The 22,874-nt window shown below is 45.6% G+C and overlaps 1 protein-coding gene and 1 pseudogene across 1 annotated transcript in view; both read right to left on the reverse strand.

Annotated features, from left to right (window-relative positions):
• CLMP (CXADR like membrane protein) overlaps positions 1-22,874 on the reverse strand; it is a 126,994-nt gene that overhangs the window by 60,631 nt on the left and 43,489 nt on the right. The gene's annotated exons all lie outside the window — the stretch shown is intronic.
• LOC134759315 (FUN14 domain-containing protein 1-like) lies at positions 5,010-10,413 on the reverse strand (annotated as a pseudogene).

The following is a 22,874-nucleotide window of genomic DNA, read 5'->3' on the forward strand; positions in this document are numbered from 1 at the left end:
TCCTGCCTCCTGCACATGCCAGGGAATGGACAGCAGGCATTCTGGGAGGGTGAGGGTTGAGCTGTGGAAAAGGGTTGGGGAAAAAAAAGTAGTTCAGGAGTCAGAAAATGGTTCACAAATCTAAAATTCCATTCAGAGTTGCTTCTAAACACCATCATAGCAAAAAGTGTGGTAAGTTCTTTGTTTTCCTTCCCCAAATGGAATGGTTTTTTCTTTTCTTTTTTTTTTTTTTTGAGACGGAGTCTCACTCTGTCACCCGGCTGGAGTGCAGTGGCACTCTCTCAGCTTACTGCAACCCCTGCCTCCGGGATTCAAATGATTCTCCTGCCTCAGCCTCCCAAGTAGCTGGGATTGCAGGTGTGCACCACCATGCCTGGCTAATTTTTGTATTTTTAGTAGAGACAGGGGTTCACCATGTTGGCCAGGCTGGTCTTGAACTCCTTACCTCAACTGATCCACCCACCTTGGGCTCTTAAAGTGCTGGGATTACAGGTGTGAGCCACCGTGCCCAGCCGGATTTCAAAAATAATATCTGTCATTCCAAAATAGTACTTAGGTGATCATTTTTCTTTCCCCCCGAATAGTATGACTGTTTAGTTTTAGATCTTTTTCTCATCCCTCAAATATAAAGAGCCTAGAAATTTCTCTTGCTGCATCAATTCCATTGAGAAATATTTCCTGGTAGCCACAAAGATTAGAAAAAAATACAGAAAAAAAAGAAAATATATAGAAAGAATATTTTGACAAAGAAATATTTTGACTCTTGGAGGGAATTTCTAACTCTTCTTACTTTAATTTTATAATATTTAAGATTAGAAGCAAAACAAAACAAACGAACAATAACCAAAAATAACTCCAAAACTAACCTTTTCCAAACTCTTAAATACTGGATTTCAAAACACAGTGTGGAGGATGGTTACTTGAGTGGGTTTGGGTCACATTGGAGTCCTGATTCTGCCCTTAATCTATCTTTCTTTCTTTTTTCTTTTCTTTTCTATTTTTTTTGAAATGGAGTTTCGCTCTTGTTGCCCAGGCTGGAGTGCAATGGTGTGATCTCGGTTCACTGCAACCCCTGTCTCCCGGGTTTGAGTGATTCTCCTGCCTCAGCCTCCCGAGTAGCTGGGATTACAGGTATGTGCAACCACATCCGGCTAATTTTTGTATTTTTAGTAGAGACGTGGTTTCACCATGTTGGCCAGGCTGGTTTCGAACTCCTAACCTCAGGCAATCCACCTGCCTTAGCCTCCCAAAGTGCTGGGATTACAGGCGTGAGCCACCGCACCTGACCAAGATCCTTAATTTTTCTAAACCTACGTTTATCATCTATAAAATGAGCCATCTTTTCACATGGCTCTCATAAGGATTAAATGTAATCTTGTTTAAAGCACGTTGTATAAAATCTATCTTAGCTATTATAGTAAGAAGTACAAAAGTGAAGGAAAGTAATAATCTTTGCAGGGGTGCCTATGTGTAAGAAACCTCTCAGGAAGGAGCAGAACTGAACCAAGTGCTGAGGCAGAACCTGTGCTCTACAAATAGCATTTTTTTTCTTTTTAGCAAATTGCAGAAGGATATGATTCCTAACTTCCTGCAGGCTGATTCAGTCCCATGCCAGGGCACACGGCCGGTGAGTGGGCAGCTGCCCTATTAAGGACTCAGCAAAGGAATGATTACTTTGGGGAACTGTCAAATATGGAAAGCTATTCGGAAGGTCCACATGGAGATGGCTGTTTCCTAAATCACAGTTTCCCCAATGTTTTCTATTCCTCTGTGCTCTGAGGTGATAACTTTTTCCTTTTTTTTCTCTTATTTTTGTCTCTTTCATTTTATTTTATTTTATTTTTGAGAGAGAGTCTTGCTCTGTTGCTCAGGCTGGAGTGCAGTGGTGCGATCTTGGCTCATGGCAACCTCTGCCTCTCGGGTTCAAGTGATTCTCCTGCCTCAGCCTTCTGAGTAGCTTGGATTACAGGCGCCTGCCACCACACCCAGCTAATTTTTGTATTTTTAGTAGAGATGGAGTTTCACCATGTTGGCCAGGCTGGTCTGGAACTCCTGACCTCAAGTGATTCACCCACCTCAGCCTCCCAAAGTTCTGGGATTACAGGTGTGAGACACTGTGCCTGACCCTGTTTTTTATTTTATTTTTATTTATTTATTTTTTTTGAGACAGGATCTCACTCTGTGGCTCAGGCTGGAGGGCAGTGGTGTGATCTCCGCTCACTGCAACGTCCACCTCCCAGGCTCAAGTGATTCTCCCACCTCAGCCTTGCAAGTAGGCGTGCACCACCACGCCCAGCTAATTTTTGTATTTTTTGGTAGAGGCAGGGTTTCACCATGTTGGCCAGGCTGGTCTCAAATTACTGACCTCAAGCGATCTGCCTGCCTCGGCCTCCCAAAGGCTGGGGTTATAGGGGTGTGTCACTATGCCTGGCCTCTGAGACTATAACTGCCCACTAAGGAATTCTGGAATTGTTGGGGTGACCTGGAGATATGTTGAGGGAAAGACGGGAAGTTTGCAATGACATCAGTATAGAATCCACAGGCTCTAATGACTGGAAATGAGGCTGGAAAAGGGTAATGGAGCAAAATCAGAAGTTCACATGAACACAGACTCCTTGACCGGGCTTTAGTCAGGCTCCTCTGGGTCCTCCTTTTGACTAGGCCCAAACTTTGGCTCTGTCTAGGTCTGCTTACTCCAGTTTTATCAAGAATCCTACTGAGAGAGTTTAGTGGAATCCTCCTCTTGGTCTGACCACCATCAACATCTTCTTACCCTTGCTTCCTTTCAGCAGAAATCTTGTTAAGTCAGTTTAGCAAAGAGTTACCCTACTTCCTAGTGATTTTCCATCCATTGATTCCCCTACCTTGTTTCTTGGCTATAAATTTCCACTTTCCCTTATTGTCCCTGGATTTGAGCCCCATCTCTAGCCCATACTACAAAACCCCATTGTAGTAGCCACTACTATGATGGAGTTCAGAACATCCTACCCCAAAATATGACACCTTGGCATATTGAGTATTTTAAGCCGAAGAAATCTGAGAAAGAGCAGGTGCAGGAAGGACTGTCTGACCTTCCCCTCAAGAAGGTCATAAGCCCCTGATATGAGAGGCAACCTCCTTATGCCCAGAGGAAGGAGTGTTCTTGTCTGTGAAGACAGGAACACTGAGACGAATCTGAGCGGGGAGGCCTTGCTGTCTCCCCCAGCTTATTGCCCTTAGATCATACCCTTTTCCCATGATTTTTTACTCTTCATCAAACCTAGTAAAAACATGTCTAACTATTTTTCTGGGGCTTCTTTTCCTTATGAAGGCTCTCATGTCACATAAGACTTATCTTAAATAAATTTGTAGGCAGTGGCTCATGTCTATAATCCCAGCACTTTGGGAGGCCAAGGTGGGTGGATCACTTGAGGCCAGGAGTTCAAGACCAGTCTGGCCAACACGGTGAAACCCTGTCTCTACTAAAAATACAAAAATTGGCCAGGCGTGGTGGCGCACACCTGTAATCCCAGCTACTCAGGAGGCTGAGGCATGAGAATCACTGGAACCTGGGAGGGGGAGGTTGCAGTGAGCTGAGATCTCGCCACTGCCCTCCAGCCTGGGTGACAGTGAGACTCTGTCTTAAAAAAAAAAAAAAAAAAAGTATGCTTTTCTCTTATTAATCTGTCTTTTGTTACAGAGCCCCAGCAAAGGACCAAAAAGGGTAGAAGGAAAAGATTTTTTCTCTCTCCTACACTCCCCTTGAATAGTATATTTCTTACCATCTTTAACAAGTATTATGATTAATTTTTTCTTTCACAATAGCATACTAAGAAGATTAAAATTTGTCCCTGGTACTTAGGCAAAGGGGAGCCATTGGGGTTTTTAAGCAAGGGCATTTCGTGTTCAAATTTGCACTCTAGACAGGGCGCGGTGGCTCACACCTGTAATCCCAGCACTTTTGGAGGCTGAGGCAGGGGTGGGGGGTCACGTGAGGTCAGGAGTTTGAGACCAGCCTGACCAACATGGTGAAACCCCATTTCTACTAAAAATACAAAAAAGTAGCCCAGCATGGTAGTGCATGCTTGTAGTCCCAGCTACTCAGGAGGCTGAGGCACAAGAATCGCTTGAACCCAGGAGGTGGAGGTTACAGTGAACTGAGATTGTGCCACTGCACTCCAGCCTGGGCAACAGAGTGAGACTCCGTCTCAAAAAAAAAAAATTGCTCTCTAGCACGTGAGCTTGTCAGTGTGCCAGCACACTGTCAGGACAGCGTTTGGCTTCATGGATACCAGCTGTCATAAATCCAAGAGCAGCAATAAACAAATTAACTGGTTGTGAAAATTTTTTTCCTTATTTACTTCAAGAACAACAAAATAGGCCAGGTGTGGTGGCTCATGCCTGTAATCCCAGCACTTTGGGAGGCCAAGGGGTGTGGATCACCTGAGGTCAGGAGTTCGAGACTAACCTGGCCAACATGGTGAAACCCCGTCTCTACTAAAAATACAAAAATTAGCCGGACATGGTGGCAGGCGCCTGTAATCCCAGTTACTTGTGAGGCTGAGGCAGGAGAATGGCTTGAACCCGGGAGACAGAGGTTGCAGTGAGCCAAGACCATGCCATTGCCCTCTAGCCTGGGTGATAGAACAAGACTCCGTCTCAAAAAAAAAAAAAAACCTGAGAAAATTGTCAAATATCTTTGCAGTGTTTGTGGTGTTCTCAAAAGTTAAAAAAAAGAAGGTGGGGGGAGGGGACCCTGATTTATAGAGCCTATATACCATATGTACATGTATATATGGTCAAAGCTAAGGACTGACAATGTCCCAAGAGGGAACAGTGAAAAACAAAGTCCTGAATGAGGTGTCTGTCATAGATATTTCAGGAGTCCAGGCTAGCAATTGGGTTAAGGTAAGATGATTGCCTGTAGGTTTGTATTTCCACTGTAGTATTTCTATTTTTTTTCACAATGAAGAACATTTTATTTACATAAAAAGAGAATAATATTTCACTAGGCAATAAATCCAGCATATTTCTTTTCTCTGCATATCTACATCCAATGGTGATATTTTATAGGCTAATTTCTAAACAGATCCAAATTTTTGCAAAAATGATGAGAGCCATGTTTTGCTCAGGAATACTATTGTCGCAGATACTAGTTTGCCTAGCTTCGGGTGGCAAAATGCTAAGTTGTGAATTCAGTATTTTCCAGCTAGTTGTTTCTCCCTGCCCTACAGACTCTGGCAGCATGTACTGTTGGGAGACCCCTTATTGCTGCCACTTTTCTTCTCATAGTTGAATCCACTATGGGAGAATATTCACGTCCTTAAGATGCAAGTCCGAGCAAAAAGCCTCCCACAAATCTACCGGGTATTACAATGTGCTGCTTGATAAATTCTATTGCTTCTTCAATCAAATTGTTGATTTCCGGTGCTGCTTTGTTCGCTCGTTTCTTCATCTGCCTTTTTGCTTTGTTTGCATCTTTTTCAACTCTCTTCCAGTTAATCTGCACATAGCCACTATGACTAGCAATCTGACGGCAAGAAAGTCACCACCTACTGCAGTTGCTGCAAGTTTTCAAACTTTCTGGAACAAAAATCCTGCAAACCAGCCAGGAACACCACCCATTACAATCTGGGTAGCTACTGCGTATTTTTCCACCATAGATCCCGAAGTGTGGCCAAACACTGGATTCCACCACTGGTGTCTTCGTGCATACTCAGTTAAATCCAACACTTCGTAAGAGTCGTCCTCACTTTCATGTTCTTGGGGAGCTGGGTTCAGGTTGCCATGATACCGCCGGTGGCCAGTTCTAGGGTGGTCCCCCCCACCCCGCCCTCCTGGTCCCCCCCACCCCACCCTCCTCTCCCTGGCGCTTTAAGGGCCGCTCTAGGCCAAGATGGAAGTCTATGGTCTCTCCAGTGTAATATTTCATGGCAGGAACCTGGGTTATTACTTTCAAGTAATTTTTTTTTTTTTTTTTTTTTTTTTGAGACTGAGTCTCGCTCTGTCGCCCAGGCTGGAGTGCAGTGGCGCGATCTTGGCTCACTGTAATCTCCGCCTCCCAGGTTCAAGCGATTCTCCTCCCTCAACCTCCCAAGTAGTTGGGATTACAGGCACATGCCACCCCGCCTGGCTAGTTTTTGCATTTTTAGTAGAGAGGGTGGTTTTACCATGTTGGCCAGGTTGGTCTCGAACTCCTGACCTCACAGGATCCGCCTGCCTCGGCCTCCCAAGTGTTGAGATTGCAGGTGTGAGCCACGACGCCCTGCCACCTTTAATTTTCTGAAAGTATAACTTTGGTAATTTACCAAAAATGGAATCTTACTTATGGGGCTGGCTAATGGCATTTGGTTTTAGATGTGACAGGCTGCCAACATAGGCAAACAAGGTTTGTCCTCATTCCAACTTGGGTATGTAAACCTCCCATGTCCAATTTCCCGAGCCCCATATGTTTCCATTCAACCCTTCTCCTCTAGGAAACCAAATTAACCTTCCACAATGGAAGAATGCTGACTTTTCCTTGCAGACCTTTCTTTCTTTCTTTCTTTCTTTCTTTTTTTTTTTTTTTTTTTTTGAGACGGAGTCTTGCTCTGTCGCCCAGGCTGGAGTGCAGTGGCGCGATCTCGGCTCACTGCAAGCTCCGCCTCCCGGGTTCACGCCATTCTCCTGCCTCAGCCTCCCGAGTAGCTGGGACTACAGGCGCCCGCCACCACCCCCGGCTAATTTTTTGTATTTTTAGTAGAGACGGGGTAGACCTTTCTTAAAGCTCAAAAATGGCATCAAATTCAGAGGACTCGCGTTTAGAAGGAGGAAGGAGGAGATGCGGAAGGGAAAGAGTAGCAAAGGCTGGTGGAGCCGACAGGGTCCCAGAGGGGAGATGGCCATCTCCTAAGAATAAACAGTTTCACCAGAGGCCGAGCTTGGACCATCTGCTCGCTGTTTGCTTTGGACGGAGCTGGCCAAGAGGTCTCAGGGTTAGGCTGTCCCCAGAGATGAGAGCTCCCCCGAGCAGGCTGCAGGCTGCCTGCAGGCTGCCTGCAGCCTGTCGCCTGGGGCTGCCCTGATATTTCCGGAATTTTATAGAAAGGGGAAGGCTGAGCCTAAAACCTCTCTCGAAGGCGGCCACCCTGCCGGGCCCAGCTCCTCGCAAACAAAGAAGTCAGTTGGGCGCCCCGAAGCTGCTGGGCTTCTGAGTGGCGGAAGGCGCCAGGCTCGGTGATTGAAACCACATGTGCTGGAGGTTTCAAGAGCAGCGACCCAGACACCAGGGGACTGGCTGCGGCTGCTTTTTACGTCTCCTTTGTCCTTGGGGTTTCCAAAGTCAGATCCTCTAACTAGACCACCAGTATCCCAGCAGAAAGAGTAGTAATTTTATTTTTTTTTAATTTGACGAAATAGCATTTCTCCCCTCCCTCCCCCAAACCATAAAATGACCGGAAACCCTCAGGGCCCGGGGCTGCCTCCTGGCGACTCGCTAAGCAGGGGCAGAAGCTCTGTCCTGGGCTTCTCCAGCTCTGTCCCTAATTCCCTCGGATGAGACAGCAAGGAGGGATGAAGTTGATTTGTGAGGGGTGAGGCAAATTCATTAAACTAGTATAAGATACACATGGACTGTTTTTAAATTTAAAACTTTAAAAAGTTACAGGACTAAGACATAAATATATTCTCATTATAAAAACACATGGAAACACTGCAAGGCCTTCCTTCACCTATTCCCGTCAAGCCTCCTCCCCTCCCCCAAGTAATTCCTGTTACGAATTTTATGAAGATCCTTCTGGATCTTTCTCTGGTGCTTATGTGTATGTGTGTGTACACATAGAAATATGAAACTTTATCTTACATTTAGCAACAACAGTATTTATGGTATGTATTGTTTGCAATTATTGCACTTTTCTGGAGGTTTTTAAAATTTTTTCCTGCTGGTTACAGAGATCTACTTTCTGATAGCAGCATATCAGCAATTTTGATGTAGAGTCCAAATCTGGTAACATCCTCCCTGCTCCCACCTGCCCCCCACCCCCCTCCCCCTCCCCTGCCACCATTTGGTGTGGTCTGGAGCTAAGAACAATTCTTACTTATTTATTTGAGATGACGTCTTGCTCTGTCACCCAAGCTGGAGGGCGATGGCACGATCTCAGCTCACTGCAACCTCTGCCTCCCGGGTTCAAGCAATTTTCCTGTCTCAGCCTCCCAAGTAGCTGGGATTACAGGTGTGCACCACCACACCCAGCTAATTTTTTGTATTTTTAGTAGAGATGGGGTTTCACTGTGTTAGCCAGGCTGGCCTCGAACTCCTGACCTCAGGTGATCCACCCACCATGGCCTCCCAAAGTTCTGGTATTACAAGGAGTGAGCCACTGCGCCTGGACTCTTCTAACATTTTTAAATGGGTGAAAAAAATTAAAAGAAAAGTTACTGTTTTCTGACACATACATTGTATAAAATTTAAGTTCCGTGTCTATAAATAAATTCTACTGGAACAAAGCTATACCCATTCATTTATGTATGGTGTATGGCGGCTTTCACACTACAGCAGCAGCACTGAGTATTTGTGACTGAAATCGTCTGGCTTATAAAGCCTAAAATATTTACTCTGCGGTCCTTTGCAGAAAAGCTTTACAAACCTCTGAACTACAGAATAGTTTTCAACTCAACAGGAACCTCCTGAGATTCCTATTGAGTTGAAAACTATTCTGTAGCTCAGAGGTTTGAATGTGAGATGTTCAAAAGGTTACTGGGCTGTTAGATGTCAAAAATAAAACAGAAGAAACAGGACTGGCCAGTGAGTTAGGGGCCTGCGTTCTGCAGCTGGTTCTGCTATTTAGAAACCTCTGTGGCCTTGAGCAATCAATTCTGTCTTTTTAGGGTTCAGTTTCCACATCTGCAATACAAAGGAGTTGGGCTGGATCTCTAAGCTTCGGTGGTAACATTTTAAGATTCTAAAATGGATGGTAGAAGGGTCGGGCGCTGTGGCTCAAGCCTGTAATCCCAGCACATTGGGAGGCTGAAGCAGGTGGATCACAAGGTCAGGAGTTAGAGACCAGCCTGGCCAACATGGTGAAACCTCGTCTCTACTAAAATTAGCTGGGCATGGTGGCGCATGCCTGTAGTTCCAGCTACTCGGGAGGCTGAGGCGGAAGAATTGTTTGAACCTGGCAGGTGGAGGTTGCAGTGAGCCGAGATTGCGCTACTGCGCTCCAGCTTGGGCAACAGAGCGAGACGCCGTCTCGAAATAAAATAAAATAAAATAGAATAAAATAAAATAAAATAAAATGGATGGTAGAGAAGTACATAATAGATGCTGCCTGTCCTATGGCGATAAAAGGGTATTCAACTGGCTGTCCCCCAATTCATGTGAGTATAAATAGTTCGGCCACTAAGATTCAGAATAGGCACTGACTCAATGGTTGGAATATTATGGTTTGTTGTTTAGACGTGTGAAGTACAGGAATAACTGCTAGAATGAGAATGGAGAATACAAGGGCCAGTACGCCTCCTAGTTTGTTAGGGATGGATCGTAAAGTTGCATAGGCAAACAGGAAGTACCACTCTGGCTTAACGTGGAATGGGGTGTTGATGGGGTTGGCTAAAGCGTAGTTATCTGGGTCGCTCAGGAGGTCAGGTGAAAATAGTACTAGGGTTACTAGTAGGAGGAGGAGAAAAATTAAACCTAAAATATCTTTGGTTGTATAGTAGAGGTGAAAGGTAATTTTGTCGGGGTCTGAAGAAACCCCTGAAAGGTTATTAGATCTTGTTTCATGCAGGAATAAAAGGTGAACAGGAATGAAAGGTGAAATGTAAAAGGGATTCTTATATTTGTTGCTAATGGAGATCAGTAAGTCAGAAGATAAGTTATCATTAGTTGGTGGAGGGAATCTTCCTCCAGATTACAATGTGTGGGGGTGTCCTGGTGTTTCTATTGCCACCTGCCTCCATCTTATACCTCCCCTCTACCCCCGAACCCTCACACTCCCACACACAACCTTTGCCCAGAGCTTTCCTCTCTTTCTCTCTGCCAACTGTAGGCCAGGGATCCTCAACCTCAGCACTACCGACTTTTCTGGCCAGGGAATTCCTTGCTGTGGGAGCGTTTCGTGCATTGTGGGATGTATAACAGCATCCAGTGTACAGTGGCCTCTATTCCCTACATGCTAGTTGCACCTATCCATACCCCCGATATGATTTAGATGTTTGGTCCCCTCCAAATCTCATGCTGAAATATGACCTCTAATGCTGGAGGTGGGCTAGTGGGAGATGTTTGGCTCTTGGGGGTGGATCCCTCATGAAGGTCTTGGCTCCTCCCCTCTGGTAGTGAGTTCTGGATCATCTGTTAATTAATGTGAGAGTGAGTTATTTAAAGGAGCCTGGCATCCCTCACCTCTTGCTCCCTCTTTTGCCATGTGATATGTGGGCTTCCCCTTTGCCTTCCACCATGATTGCAAGCTTCCCGAGGCCTTCATTAGAAGCAGATGCCTAGCACTGTGCTTCATGTACAGCCGGCAGAGCCATGAACCAATAAACCTCCTTTCTTTGTACATTATCCAATCTCAGGCATTCCTTTTTTTTTTTTTTTTTTTTTTTTTTTTGAGACGAAGTCTCGCTCTGTCGCCCAGGCTGGAGTGCAGTGGTGCGATCTCGGCTCACTGCAACCTCCGCCTCCCGGGTTCACACCATTCTCCTGCCTCAGCCTCCCGAGTAGCTGGGACTACAGGCACCCGCCACCACGCCAGGCTAATTTTTTGTATTTTTAGTAGAGACGGGGTTTCACCGTGTTACCAAGGATGGTCTCGATCTCCTGACCTCGTGATCCACCCGCCTCAGCCTCCCAAAGTGCTGGGATTACAGGTGTGAGCCACCGCGCCCGGCCAGGCATTCCTTGATAGCAATGCAAAATAGACTAATACAACCCTTCCTCCTTCCTTGTGCTGTGACAGTCAAAAATGTTTTCAGATATTGCCAAATGTTTCCTGGGAAACAAAATTGCCGTCACCTGAGAACCACTGCTCTAAACCTAGGTCTGTTTCTAAGCCCAAATCAAGTTACCTGATTCTGGTTCAGAATGGGCTGTTCTATCTGTGAAATGCTAAGGTGTTTAGTGTATATTGTAACTTTTTACTTAACGATATAAACTTAATTAATTTATTATTTTTAATAATGTTTATGAAGTGGCTTATATTGTCTTGCATTCATCACTTGCAGTGTGCATATCTCACCCCCCAAAACATGGTGAACGTTTTATAACTCCTTCGCTTTTGTATGAGAAAATTTCACTCAAAATTTCTCCTCTCCACTGTGGCCCCAGCAGATGGGCTACAATCTCTGGTAGAGCCAGAAAGAATTAAATTGAGCTAACCAAAATCCCCCCACCGCCGCCTTTTTTTTTTTTTTTTTTTTTTTGACAGGGTCTCGCTTTGTCCCCCAGGCTGGAGTACAGTGGTGGTGAGCACAGCCCACTGGACCCTCGACCTCCCAGGGTCAAGCGATCCTCCTGTCTCAGCCTCCTGAGTAGCTGGGAATACAGGTTCATGCCACTATACCTGGCTAATTTTTGTACTTTTTGTAGAGATGGAGTTTTGCCATGTTGCCCAGGTTGGTTTCAAACTTCTAAGCTCAAGCAATTCCTCCTGCCTCAGCCTCCCAAAGTGCTGGCATTACAGACGTAAGTCACTGCGCCTGGCCGATCTAGCCAAAATTCTTTAAGTTTGACCTCGATTCTACATGTTGGGGATGGGGTAACAGAGGCATTAGGAGATCCGATTGTCCAGGCACTGCTTTCAGATATACCACTAGGGACTTGTCGTTGAAATGCAAGTTGTTGAAGCTGTTGAAATATGAGCCTAAGATCAGGGCAGTTTCCACAGTGCCTGGCAGAGAAAGTGGGAAACCTATAGCAAGCGGCTTTGACCTTAGCATCCTACAGTCAAGCCCTAAGTGAGAGAAGGGGGAACTTAGGAGTTACAGCGCAAAATCTCCTAGGAACAGTTGTGGATGAGGTTCTTGGCTGGATGAGATTTCTTAAAACAGGCAGTCCTACTCCTAGACATGAGCCCATGATTTCTTCTTGCCAGGCCAAAGTCCCATGTCTCATCTCTGATGTTCCTGCCTAGCTCCAGGGAGGGACAGTTCAAGAACCCAGTGGAGGTTCCTTACAACCTATTCCCTGGGCCAAGTCTCTCACATGTGTGGGGACACTGCGGAGTTCTGGGTGAGCTTATTTCTAGCTGCCATCCCCAATTATTTAGCCAGCTGCCTGAGAGCAGGAGCCACGTTTCACTGTCACTCTGTGTTAGAAGGGACATTGGCCATGGAATCAGCATCCGTGGACCTTAGTGATGAATTTTTCTCCTACAAGCTGAGTGACTGTTGCCAATCATTGTCCCCGACCCTCACTTTCAACCAAGTCACAGGTTTTTTGAAGTGCAGGGATATCTTCTGTCTTGCACATTTATGAGCTTTCAACCAATAGAATATGGCCAAGGTGATGGGCTGTCAATTCCATGATGATGTTAAATTGTATAAAACAACCTTGCAGCAGGCTGGAATTAGAAGTACTGCCAGCCTTGAAGAAGTTAGCTGCCATGTGAACCGCCTATGGGGGGGCGGGGGGGGGCATGAGACAGGGAACAGTGGGTGGCCTCTGATCAAAATCCAGCAGAGAGCTGACTCTCTGTCCTACAACCACAAAGAACTCAATACTGCTAACAATCATGTGAGTGATGAGGGTGGAAGTACGTCCTCACATCCTCACAGATTAAGCCGCCCTGATCTTAGGCTCACATTTCAACAGCTTCAACAACTTGCATTTCAACGACTTGTATGTCCATGACAAGCCCCAGCTGAGCCTCCAGATGAGGACCCAGCCCTTGCCAACACCTTGACTATAGTCTTGTGAGATTTTTTTTTTTTTTTTGAGATGGAGTCTCACTCTGTTAGTCAGGCTGGAGTACAGTGGTGCAACCTTGGTTCACTGCAACCCCTACCTCCCAGGTCCAAGCGATCCTCCTACCTCAGCCTCCTGAATAGCAGGGACTACAGGTGTGCACCACCACTCTTGGCTAAGTTTTGTATTTTTAGTAGAGATGGGGTTTCACCATGTTGGACAGGCTGGTCTCAAACTCTTGGCCTCAAGTGATCCGTCTGCCTCAGATCCATCTCCCAGAGTGCTAGGATTACAGGCAAGAGCCACTGCACCTGATAGCCTTGTGAGATTCTAAGCAGAGGATCCTGCTGAGCCATAGCTGGACTCCTAACCCACAGAGATGATGAAATAGTAAGTGTGTGTAGTTTTAAGCTGCTAAATTTGTAGCCATTTGTTACACAGTAATAGATAATTGATACACCAACTTCTTTGATTTGTGTTGAGGGCTTTGTAATCTGCAATGCATTGTAGATGCAGAATACATTACTGGATCCAATATCTAGCACAGTGCAGGCATGCTGTACTCTCAATAAATATTTGGGGATAATATTTTTTTGAAACGGACTTTCGCTCTTGTTGCCCAGGCTAGAGTGCAATGGTGCAATCTCGGCTCACTGCAACCTCCGCCTCCCGGGTTCGAGCGATTCTCCTGTCTCAGCTTCCTGAGTAGCTGGCATTACAGGCATGTGCCACCACGCCCACTAATTTTGTATTTTTAGTAGAGACGAGGTTTCTCCATGTTGGTCAGGCTGGTCTCGAACTCCCGACCTCAGGTGATCCTCCCACCTTGGCCTCCCAAAGTGCTGGGATTACAGGCATGAGCCACCATGCCCAGCGGGGATAATGATTTTTTTTGGTAAACTGAGGTTAAATGGACATGAAGGTGAGCATTGTGACAGAAAAGAAGTCATATAAAGCAGTAGACAGAGTTTTTGAAGTGCAGGGATATCTTCTATCTTGCAGATTTATCAGCTGATTGCATATGGACCTCAGGTACCAGCTGGTGGATCCCTTTCGACCCCATTCCTCAGATTTCACTGGCTGATTGTGTGTCAGGGGCCTGACTTTCCTGCTGTCCCGGTTTTTCAGACTTACAGGCTCGAGTGCTGCACCAGCCACTACATGTGGCAATGGAGCAATTGAAATGTGTCTAACTGGAATTGAAATGCACGGTGAATGTAAAACACCCACCAGATTTTAAAGACTTAGTATAATAAAAAGAGTGTAAAAAATCTTGTTAGTAATTTTTCCATTGATTATATGTTGAAATAATATTTTATATATTTAGGGTTAAATGAAAATATATTAAAATTAATTTCCCCTGTTTCTCTTTGGTCTTTTTGACATGACTACTAGAAAATTTTAAATTCCATGGGGGCTCACATTCTATTTCTATTTCTATATTTTCTACTGGACTGCATTGCTCTAGAGTGCTATTAAAGGGTTAACTTTGTGCTCTCGTCTGTTTTCGTGCCAACCTCTGTGACTCACAGGTTGAGAACTACTGCCCAAGGTCTAGTTCTGGGTCACCAGAAACTGAAGTAAGAGGACACTCCTTTTACTTGCACGTCACAGACTTTGTCAGCGTGTGCTCCATGAGTGGGTTCAGCTCTGCGGCTGTGTTTTTTTTTTGTTTTTTTTTTGTTTTTTTTTTTGAGACGGAGTCTTGCCCTGCTGCCCAAGCTGGAGTGCAGCGGCGCGATCTGGGCTCAATGCAACCTCCGCCTCCCGGATTCAAGCTATTTTCCTGCCTCAGCTTCCCGAGTAGCTGGGCCTACAGGTGCCCGCCACTATACCTGGCTAATTTTTTTTATTTTTAGTAGAGACGGGGTTTCACCATGTTGGCCAGGCTGGTATCGAGCTCCTGATCTCAAGTGATCTGCTGGCCTTGGACTCCCAAAGTGCTGGGATTATAGGCGTGAGCCACCGTGCCCGGCCTTGCGGCTGGTTTTAATGTGCTGACTGAGCTGTGCTCCTCACTGTGTAAGGCTGAATAGTCCCGCACTTCCCTGCCTTAGTGAGCTTGATAAGTGCACTAGGAAATTAGCGCCATCTGCTACTTTACTTTATCTCCTCCTGCTCTTCAGCTCCCACCTATAGCCCTCCCTGGAGGGGAAGGCCCATAACCCCAGCAGGCGGGGTCTGGGCCTGCGCAGATAGCTCCCAGCTGCTCATTAACGCTGCACAGGGGCTCAGGGTAGGGCAGGGCCAGCTGTGTGCACCATGGCTGCTATTAGCATCCCTGTATTATAGATGAGGATGTTCAGGTATGGAAAGATCAAGTAACTTGCATCTAGGTAAGCTGTAGAACCAAGATGCTGGCACACCTCCCAGCATCATTTCTTCTCAGTTCTAATAGTGATGCTGAAAATTCTGTCAGATTAGCCATTCAAAGGATTTTTTCCCTGTTAAAATTCAGCTATCAGGACTGAGTGTGGTGGCTCGCGTCTGTAATCCCAGCACTTTGGGAGTATATATATAAAGAGCATGCACCTAATAGCATGATTGTGAGAAGTGAATGAGATTACCCATGCAAAGTGTCTAGTGCTTGGCACATGTACACACTCAATAAATATTGGCTCTTATTATTTCCTTATTCCTTACATATTAAGCACCTGCTGTTTTGGGAAAACAGATGCATCAGACACAACTCTGCTCTTCGATCACAGTCTTGGTGGGGAGTTAGATGTGCAGACCCACCTACAAGTAGAGGTCGGCTCACTCCTCAGCTCTGTGACACATCCTCATTCTTAAAATTCTGGCCTGAGCCTGCATGACACCCTCTTCTCTAGAATTTCCTCCTTCCTGCTCCATGCCATTGGTTCTTCTTCCATGGGCGCGTGTTGTGAACATTGGTTCTGACTTCGGCTCTCTTTCATTTCTCCTCCCCAGTTCCCCTGGTATCATTGTCACCCCCAGACCTGTGCACACCTAGATGCTAATAACTTCCAAATCTACCACCAGACCTCCTCCTCAAAGACCAGTATGACCAGACAAGGTGGCTTCCCTTGGAGGTCTCACAAGTGCCTCAAATTCGGGGCTGTGCCTCTTGCATCACTTATCGGATTGAATGGGCTACTCCCTACTTACCAAGAACCAGCGAGTCATGTTTGATCCCTCGCTCTTCTTTTGCTTTATATTCAGCCAGCCCTGGTTCTATATATTCGAGCTCCTGAATACCTTTGACTCTGACCTTTCTTTATCCCTGTTAACCTGCTTAATGCAAACTCTTACATCTTTGTGTAAAATGGACTCTTTGCCTTCAGTTTTATATTTTCCAGTGCATTCACTATGTTTTCTAAAAATGTCATTTTTTTTTCAAGTTCAACTTCAAATTTAGTATGGTAGAAAGACCCTTGGAAATATGACTTTGCTTGGCTCTCCAACCTCATCTCGTGTAGCTGTCCCATTGCCATGCTCTGTTCCAGCTACACTGAGTTGCCTTCTATTCTGCACATGAACTGTCACACAATTATCTTTGCATTCACTATTTTCTCCACCTGGAGAAACCTGTCCTACTCTTTTATCCTGCCTGTGGGCCCATGGTCTACCTTTCACTGGCCCCATAAGACTCAGAGGTCACATCCTCCAATGAGCTTTTCTTTTTTAAAAAATTAAAAAGATAGTTTTTTCTTTATAGATGGGGTTTCACTGTGTTGCCCAGATTGGTCTTGAATGTCTGGGCTCAAGTGATCCTCCTGCCTCAGCCTCCCAAAGTGCTAGGATTACAGGTGTGAGCCACCATGCCCAGCAGCGAGCCTTTCTTGACTGCCCCTACTCTGGATTCCCATAGCACACCTGCAACCCACACTGTATTGCAATGCCTCTCCCACTAGAATGTCAGTGCCTGCAGGGTCAGGACCATGTCCTTGACTGCATCTTCAGCATCTTGTGCAGTGCTGGGTACAGAGTAGGCACTCAGGAAACAGTTGTTGAAGAAATGAATGGAGGGAGGTAATGAAACTTGCCTTAGTGGTTAAAGACACTGACTTTTTTTTTTTTTTTTTTTTTGAGACAGGGTCTTGTTCTGTTGCCCAGGCTGGATCAGTGGTGTGCTCATGGCTCACTGCAGCCTTGAACTGCTGACCTCAAGAGACCCTCCCACCTTGGCCTCCCAAAGTGCTGGAATGATAGGCATGAGCCACCGTGCATGGCTTAGACACTGACTTTGGAGCCAGACTGTGTAAATTCACATCTTGGTTCTGCAGCTTACCTAGATGCAAGTTACTTGACCTTTCCATACCTGAACACCCCCATCTATAAAATAGGATGCTAATAGTACACAACCGCATGAGTTAGTGGTGAGAATTAAGTAAGTTAACATGTGTAGGGCACATAGAATAGTACCTGGCGTGTTTTAAGTGCTACGTAAGTGTTGCTGTTATGTTTAGGGCCGCAGGGCTTTTAAGTGGCTTTCAAAGCTGGCATTTGGTCCAGGTCTTTCTGACCTCAAAGCTTATGCTGTTTTCACTATGCCCTGCTGTCACAGATTTGTCTGAACTCTGCACAAGGGCATTTGGATGGAATCTGAAGAAGAAGGGGAGAAGAGCATCAGTGGTCCGCAGTTGTGTCAGCATAGAGCTTAGCATGCAAGAATGTACCTGCCTATGGCAAGAGAATGAGGAGAAAATCCAACCCCATGAACAGGAATAGCCTAAATTTACACGTCCACAAAATAAGTTGGTTCCCGTTCTATTTTTCTTCTGTCTCATACTAGTCATAGATCCTCTCTTGACTTAGATTAGAGATGGGAAGGGTATTGGATGCCTAAGATTTTCCTTGGACAGTAGGAATCTTTACCTCAAGACTTCAGACCTTCTACGAGATGAACAGATTCTCCCTTGAAGAACTTCAAGTCTGAATGTCAACCCCCCTAAACTTCTGCCCTCATGTCCTAGAAGCCTCATCTGTACCTGCCTGACATTTACAGTGGGAAGCTAGTCAATTGCGTGCATGGCCCAGGTTCTAGTCATTGCTAAGAAATGTATATTAGCAAGACTTCTTCGCCAACTTACTGCCTCTGTTATATTCCATAAAGACTGAGGTCTAGGGTGTGCCTAATGCCTCGGCTTCTAGAAACATCTGCCTCTTTTAGAAGAGCACATCAAATGCTACTTCTACCGTGTCATGGGTATATCCTTACGGAGCATTCGCTCATTGCTTTTCAAGACAGGAATTAGAATCTGTTTTCTGTTTAGTTAAACCATGGACTCAAGCAAGGAGAGATGGGCTGGGATGTGGTGAGGGGTGGGCAAAATATCAAAGGCCCTGAATTTTCAGGAAGCGGGTGTCTAAATTACCACCAGACGAGATGGCTGGAAAGTACGTGCCACATGTTCATCTGCAGAGCCCACTGAGCCATGCTAAGAAAGTGTTTACAGAATCTAGGAAGAGGCAGGAAAGAATTCTTCCCTAGAGCCTTCGGAGGAAACACCACTCTGCTATACCTTGATTTCAGACGTCTGGCCTCCAGAACTGTGACAGGATATATTTCTGTTGTCTGAGGCCACCCAGGTTGTGATGATTTCCTGCAGCAGCCCTGGGAAACTGATACATTTTTATATCTGAAAATCCAGGGATTTCTGGCTTTAGGCATGGTTAAATGCAGGTGCTTACACATATCATGTCATCAGAAATATACCAGTCACCATCTCTGGGTGCTGTTTATCTTGGAGTTGACTTTATTTCAGGTGAGCTCTTCCCAAGGGGATCAAAATGGCCCCAGAATATACATTCCAGGCTCAACTTTGACCAATTTAATTGTAAAAAGCCTGGGTTTGGTCAATCTTGAGTTCTGTGTCCATTGCCAAACCAGTTCCTGCCACCATAAGGATGGAGTGCTGTAATTGGCTGGGCCTGAGACCTTTGTGCATCCCTGGAACTTGGAACAAGTGGGGAAATGGGAGAAGAGAGGTTCTCAAAGGGAAGAGAGGTCCTCAAAAGGTTTCTTTTCTTTCTTTCTTTCCCTCTCTCTCTTTCTTTCTTTCTCTCTTTTTTTTTTTTTTTAGTCAGAGACTCACTCTGTCGTCCAGGCTGCAGTTCAGTGGCGCAATCTCAGCTCACTGCAACCTCCGCTCCCGGGTTTAAATGATTCTCCTGCCTCCTGAGTAGCTGGGATTACAGGCGCTCGCCACCATGCCTGGCTAATTTTTGTATTTTTGGTAGAGATGGGCTTTCACTATGTTGGCCAGGCTGGTCTCAAACTCCTGACCTCAGGTGATCCTTCCATCTCAGCCTCCCAAAGTGCTGAGATTACAGGTATGAGACACTGTGCCCGGCCTCTGAAAGGTTTCTCAGAAGGAAAACTGAAGGGAGGTAAAAGTAGGAGAGATGTTATTGTCAGAAGTAGTTGGAAAAAAATGCACACACACACTAAACACACACACACACACACACACACACACACACACAGGGATTAGATCATAGAGGGCTGTGAGTGACAGGTGAGACAGATAGGCTTGAGAACAATAGACTAAGAGGTGAGAATTGTAGTTACTGGGAGTTCCAAGGAAGATCTTCAATGGTCAGAAAGGTGTGGGGGTTTGATACAGAGGCAGGTTAAATTAGAGCCAAAAAGATGAAACAAAAGAAGGAAAGAAAAAGAAAGAGAGAGAGGAAGGTGTGGGGAGAAAGTGGATAGGAGATAGAATACCATCCCACCCTCCCACAAATTCTGAAAGTCATGACTTCTTTTCTTGTTTTGTTTTGAGATGGAGTCTCACTCTGTCGCTCAGGGTGGAGTGCAGTGGCGCGATCTCGGCTCACTGCAACCTCTGCTTCCCGGGTTCAAGCAATTCTACTGCCTCAGCCTCCTGAGTAGCTGGGACTACAGGTGCGTGCCACCATGCCCGGGTAATTTTTTCTATTTTTAGTAGGGACGAGGTTTCACCGTGTTAGCCAGGATGGTCTCAAACTCCTGACCTGGTGATCCGCCTGCCTCAGCCTCCCAAAGTGCTGGGACTACAGGCGTGAGCCACCACGCCTGGCTGACTTCTTTCTTTTTTACAGCAGTAGTGCTACCCAGGTCGGTCCTAGCCCGAGGTCAACTTTCAATAGTAAATAAAGGTGCCAGGATGCTGTCATAGCAACCCAGAAAGGGTCTAAATGGGGAAAGCCTTAAGGATGAAACCCTTAACTTGATCTTTACACATTCTATGAATGTAACAGAAACTTACGTGTGCCCTATAAATGTTTAAAATATTTTACCTCAATTAGAAAGAAAGGACCCGGAAAAAAAAGAATGTGATGTTTAGCTTCCCGAATTCTTAATACTTTTCCTGAGTGCATAAGAACGAGATTTACTCAGTGTAGAAAGGGCATGGGCCATTTTCAGCACTAACCAGGAAGATATTTCTCTCCCTATGGAACACATAAATTCCTGGAAAACAGACTGTCTGTTACCTGACTTTGTAGCTCTCACAATACTTACTTATTCAAACAAACTGATTGAGGAGCCCCTGATTGCAGATCTATCCTGGGGGAATAAAAGAATAGTAGTTCAAGTGACTCCAGGCCACCTGGACCTTTTCATAGAAATGTTACAAGGAGTACCAAGTCAGCCTGGGGTTTTGGGGTCTTTCCATCTTTTTTTCCTTCTTCTTTTTCTTTTTCTTTTTTTTTTTTTGAGATGGAGTCTCGCTTCATCACCCAGGCTAGAGTGCAGTTGTGCTATCTTGGCTCACTGCAACCTCTGCCTTTTGGGTTCAAGTGAGTCTCATGCCTCAGCCTCTGGAGTAGCTGGGATTACAGGCACATGCCACCACCCCAGCACATTAGAGACGGGGTTTCGCCATGTTGTCCAGGCTGGTCTTGAACTCCTGGCCTCAAGTGATCTGCCCACCTTGGCCTCCCAAAGTGCTGGGATTACAGGCGTGAGCCACTGTGCCTGGCCTGGGTCTTTCCATCTTATCTCACCACTTTTCTGATACTGCCAGACTTGTTCATTCAACAGGTGTTTTGGTGGCTCCTGCCACGTGCCAGGCAGTGATGTGAGAATGGCAGCAGGAAGGAGGACCAGTGCGCTGTCTGTGAGCTTACGAGAAAGGACCCCTGGACCACTACCAGGGCAGGGCCATGGAGAGGGAACAATTGGTTTCTACCTAGAAACCTATTCTGTGGAACAAGTTATTTCAGATCATCTTTGCCATTTCCCTGGCAGTTCTCTATGACAAAGTCCACATATAGAAAAGGCTGTTACCTGAAGTTACCTAGTGTTCAGTCCTGGCTTTAGGTTTCTGGATCTTAGAGAGATGTCTTTCAGGATGGATTTACCTGACGGCTCTTGGAGCTGTCCTGGGGACAGCTCCTGTAAAGCCACTGGCACTTGTCCTTAAGGTCTTAGCCTCTGCTATTTATGCTCACTCATTCACCTGCCCACTCATTCATTCATTCCAAAGGTATTTACTAAGCGTCTAGCTACGGAAGCATTTTGCTGTGTATCAGGTATACAAAAATGAATACAATGCTGTACTGCCACTTTTCCAGCGGAGGAAGTCATACTCTAGTGGGAGAGACAATATATGAATACGTGATTACAGGGTAATATACTAAATGCCTGTGAAAGACATGTGGGAACAGAGCTGCACGTTCTTCGTGTTCCTACTTAGCAAAGGCAGGGAAGAATCTGATCAATTAATTCCTGCTGAGATATGAAGTATGATAGGAACCAAATAAATGCATTACCCTTCCAGGGGCCTTTTTGCTTATTTCATAGCATGTTCATTTTTAGCATGTTTATTATCCAAGCCAACATCAAGTTGTTGGTAGGGCTGGTTTCCTCTAAGGCATTTTTCTAGTTCTAGTACCACTCCCCTAATTCCAGCTTTTATCACTTCACTCCTGTTCTAATCTTGAATAGCTCCCTGCCTCCTTCCTCTTCCCTCTCCAGAGCATTCTTCACAAGCCTGTCAGATGAATTTGCCTATAGCACAGTTCTGATTGCAGCCCTCGAACCTGCTGGTTAAGCAATTTAAACTCTCTTCCCCTCAATTTCCTATAATAATCATTATAGAATGATTCCAATGATGCCCTGATGCTTTCACTGAGTATTTGTAGTGATGAAAATGAGATCATTGATGAAAAATCTTAATAATTATAAGGAGCTATACACATATATTATTACTGCTATGTTCACTGCCCAGCTAAAAAGTGTCTGTGGTGACCGGGCGCGGTGGCTCATGCCTGTAATCCCAGCACTTTGGGAGGCTGAGATGGGTGGATCATGAGGTCAAGAGATCGAGACCATCCTGGCCAACATGGTAAAACCCCGTCTCTACTAAAAATACAAAAATGTAGCTGGGCATGTTGGTGGGCACCTGTAATCCCAGCTACTCAGGAGGCTGAGGCAGGAGAATCGCTTGAACCTGGGAGGTGGAGGTTGCAGCAAGCCGAGATTGTGCCATTGCACTCCTGCCTGAGAGACAGAGTGAGACTCCGTCTCAAAAAAAAAAGGGTCCGTGGGAGGAAGTCTATGTGTAGCCCAGCCGTCCACCCTGTACTTTCAGTTCACTCTCTCACTCTCTCACTTTCTCAAGCTCTTCTCTTCTCCCTTTATTTATTATTATTATTTTTTTTTTGGAGATCGAGTCTTGCTCTGTTGCCCAGGCTGGATGCTGTGGCACGATCTTGGCTCACTGCAACCTCTGCCTCTGCCTTAGCCTCCTAAGTATCTGGGACTACAGGTGTGTGCCGCCATACCTGGCTAATTTTTTTGTATTTTAGTAAAGACAGGATTTCACCACGTTGCCCAGGCAGGTCCCAAACTCCTGATTTCAGGCAATCTGCCCCCCTCCGCCTCTGAAAGTGCTAGGATTCTGTAATCCTAGCCACCCATGAGCCACTGCACCGGGCTCTTCTTCCCTTTCATAAAATGAATGCTCCAACTTATAAGACTGATCTGTTCAACATCCTCTGAGCATGTCTTCTTAGAGTCTTAGCTGAACATTTTCCATACTGGTCCTCCCACCTGGAATATTCT

The sequence above is a fragment of the Gorilla gorilla genome, chromosome 9 (genome assembly GCF_029281585.2).
Source record: "Gorilla gorilla gorilla isolate KB3781 chromosome 9, NHGRI_mGorGor1-v2.1_pri, whole genome shotgun sequence".
In the NCBI taxonomy this organism is placed as follows: Eukaryota; Metazoa; Chordata; class Mammalia; order Primates; family Hominidae; genus Gorilla; species Gorilla gorilla.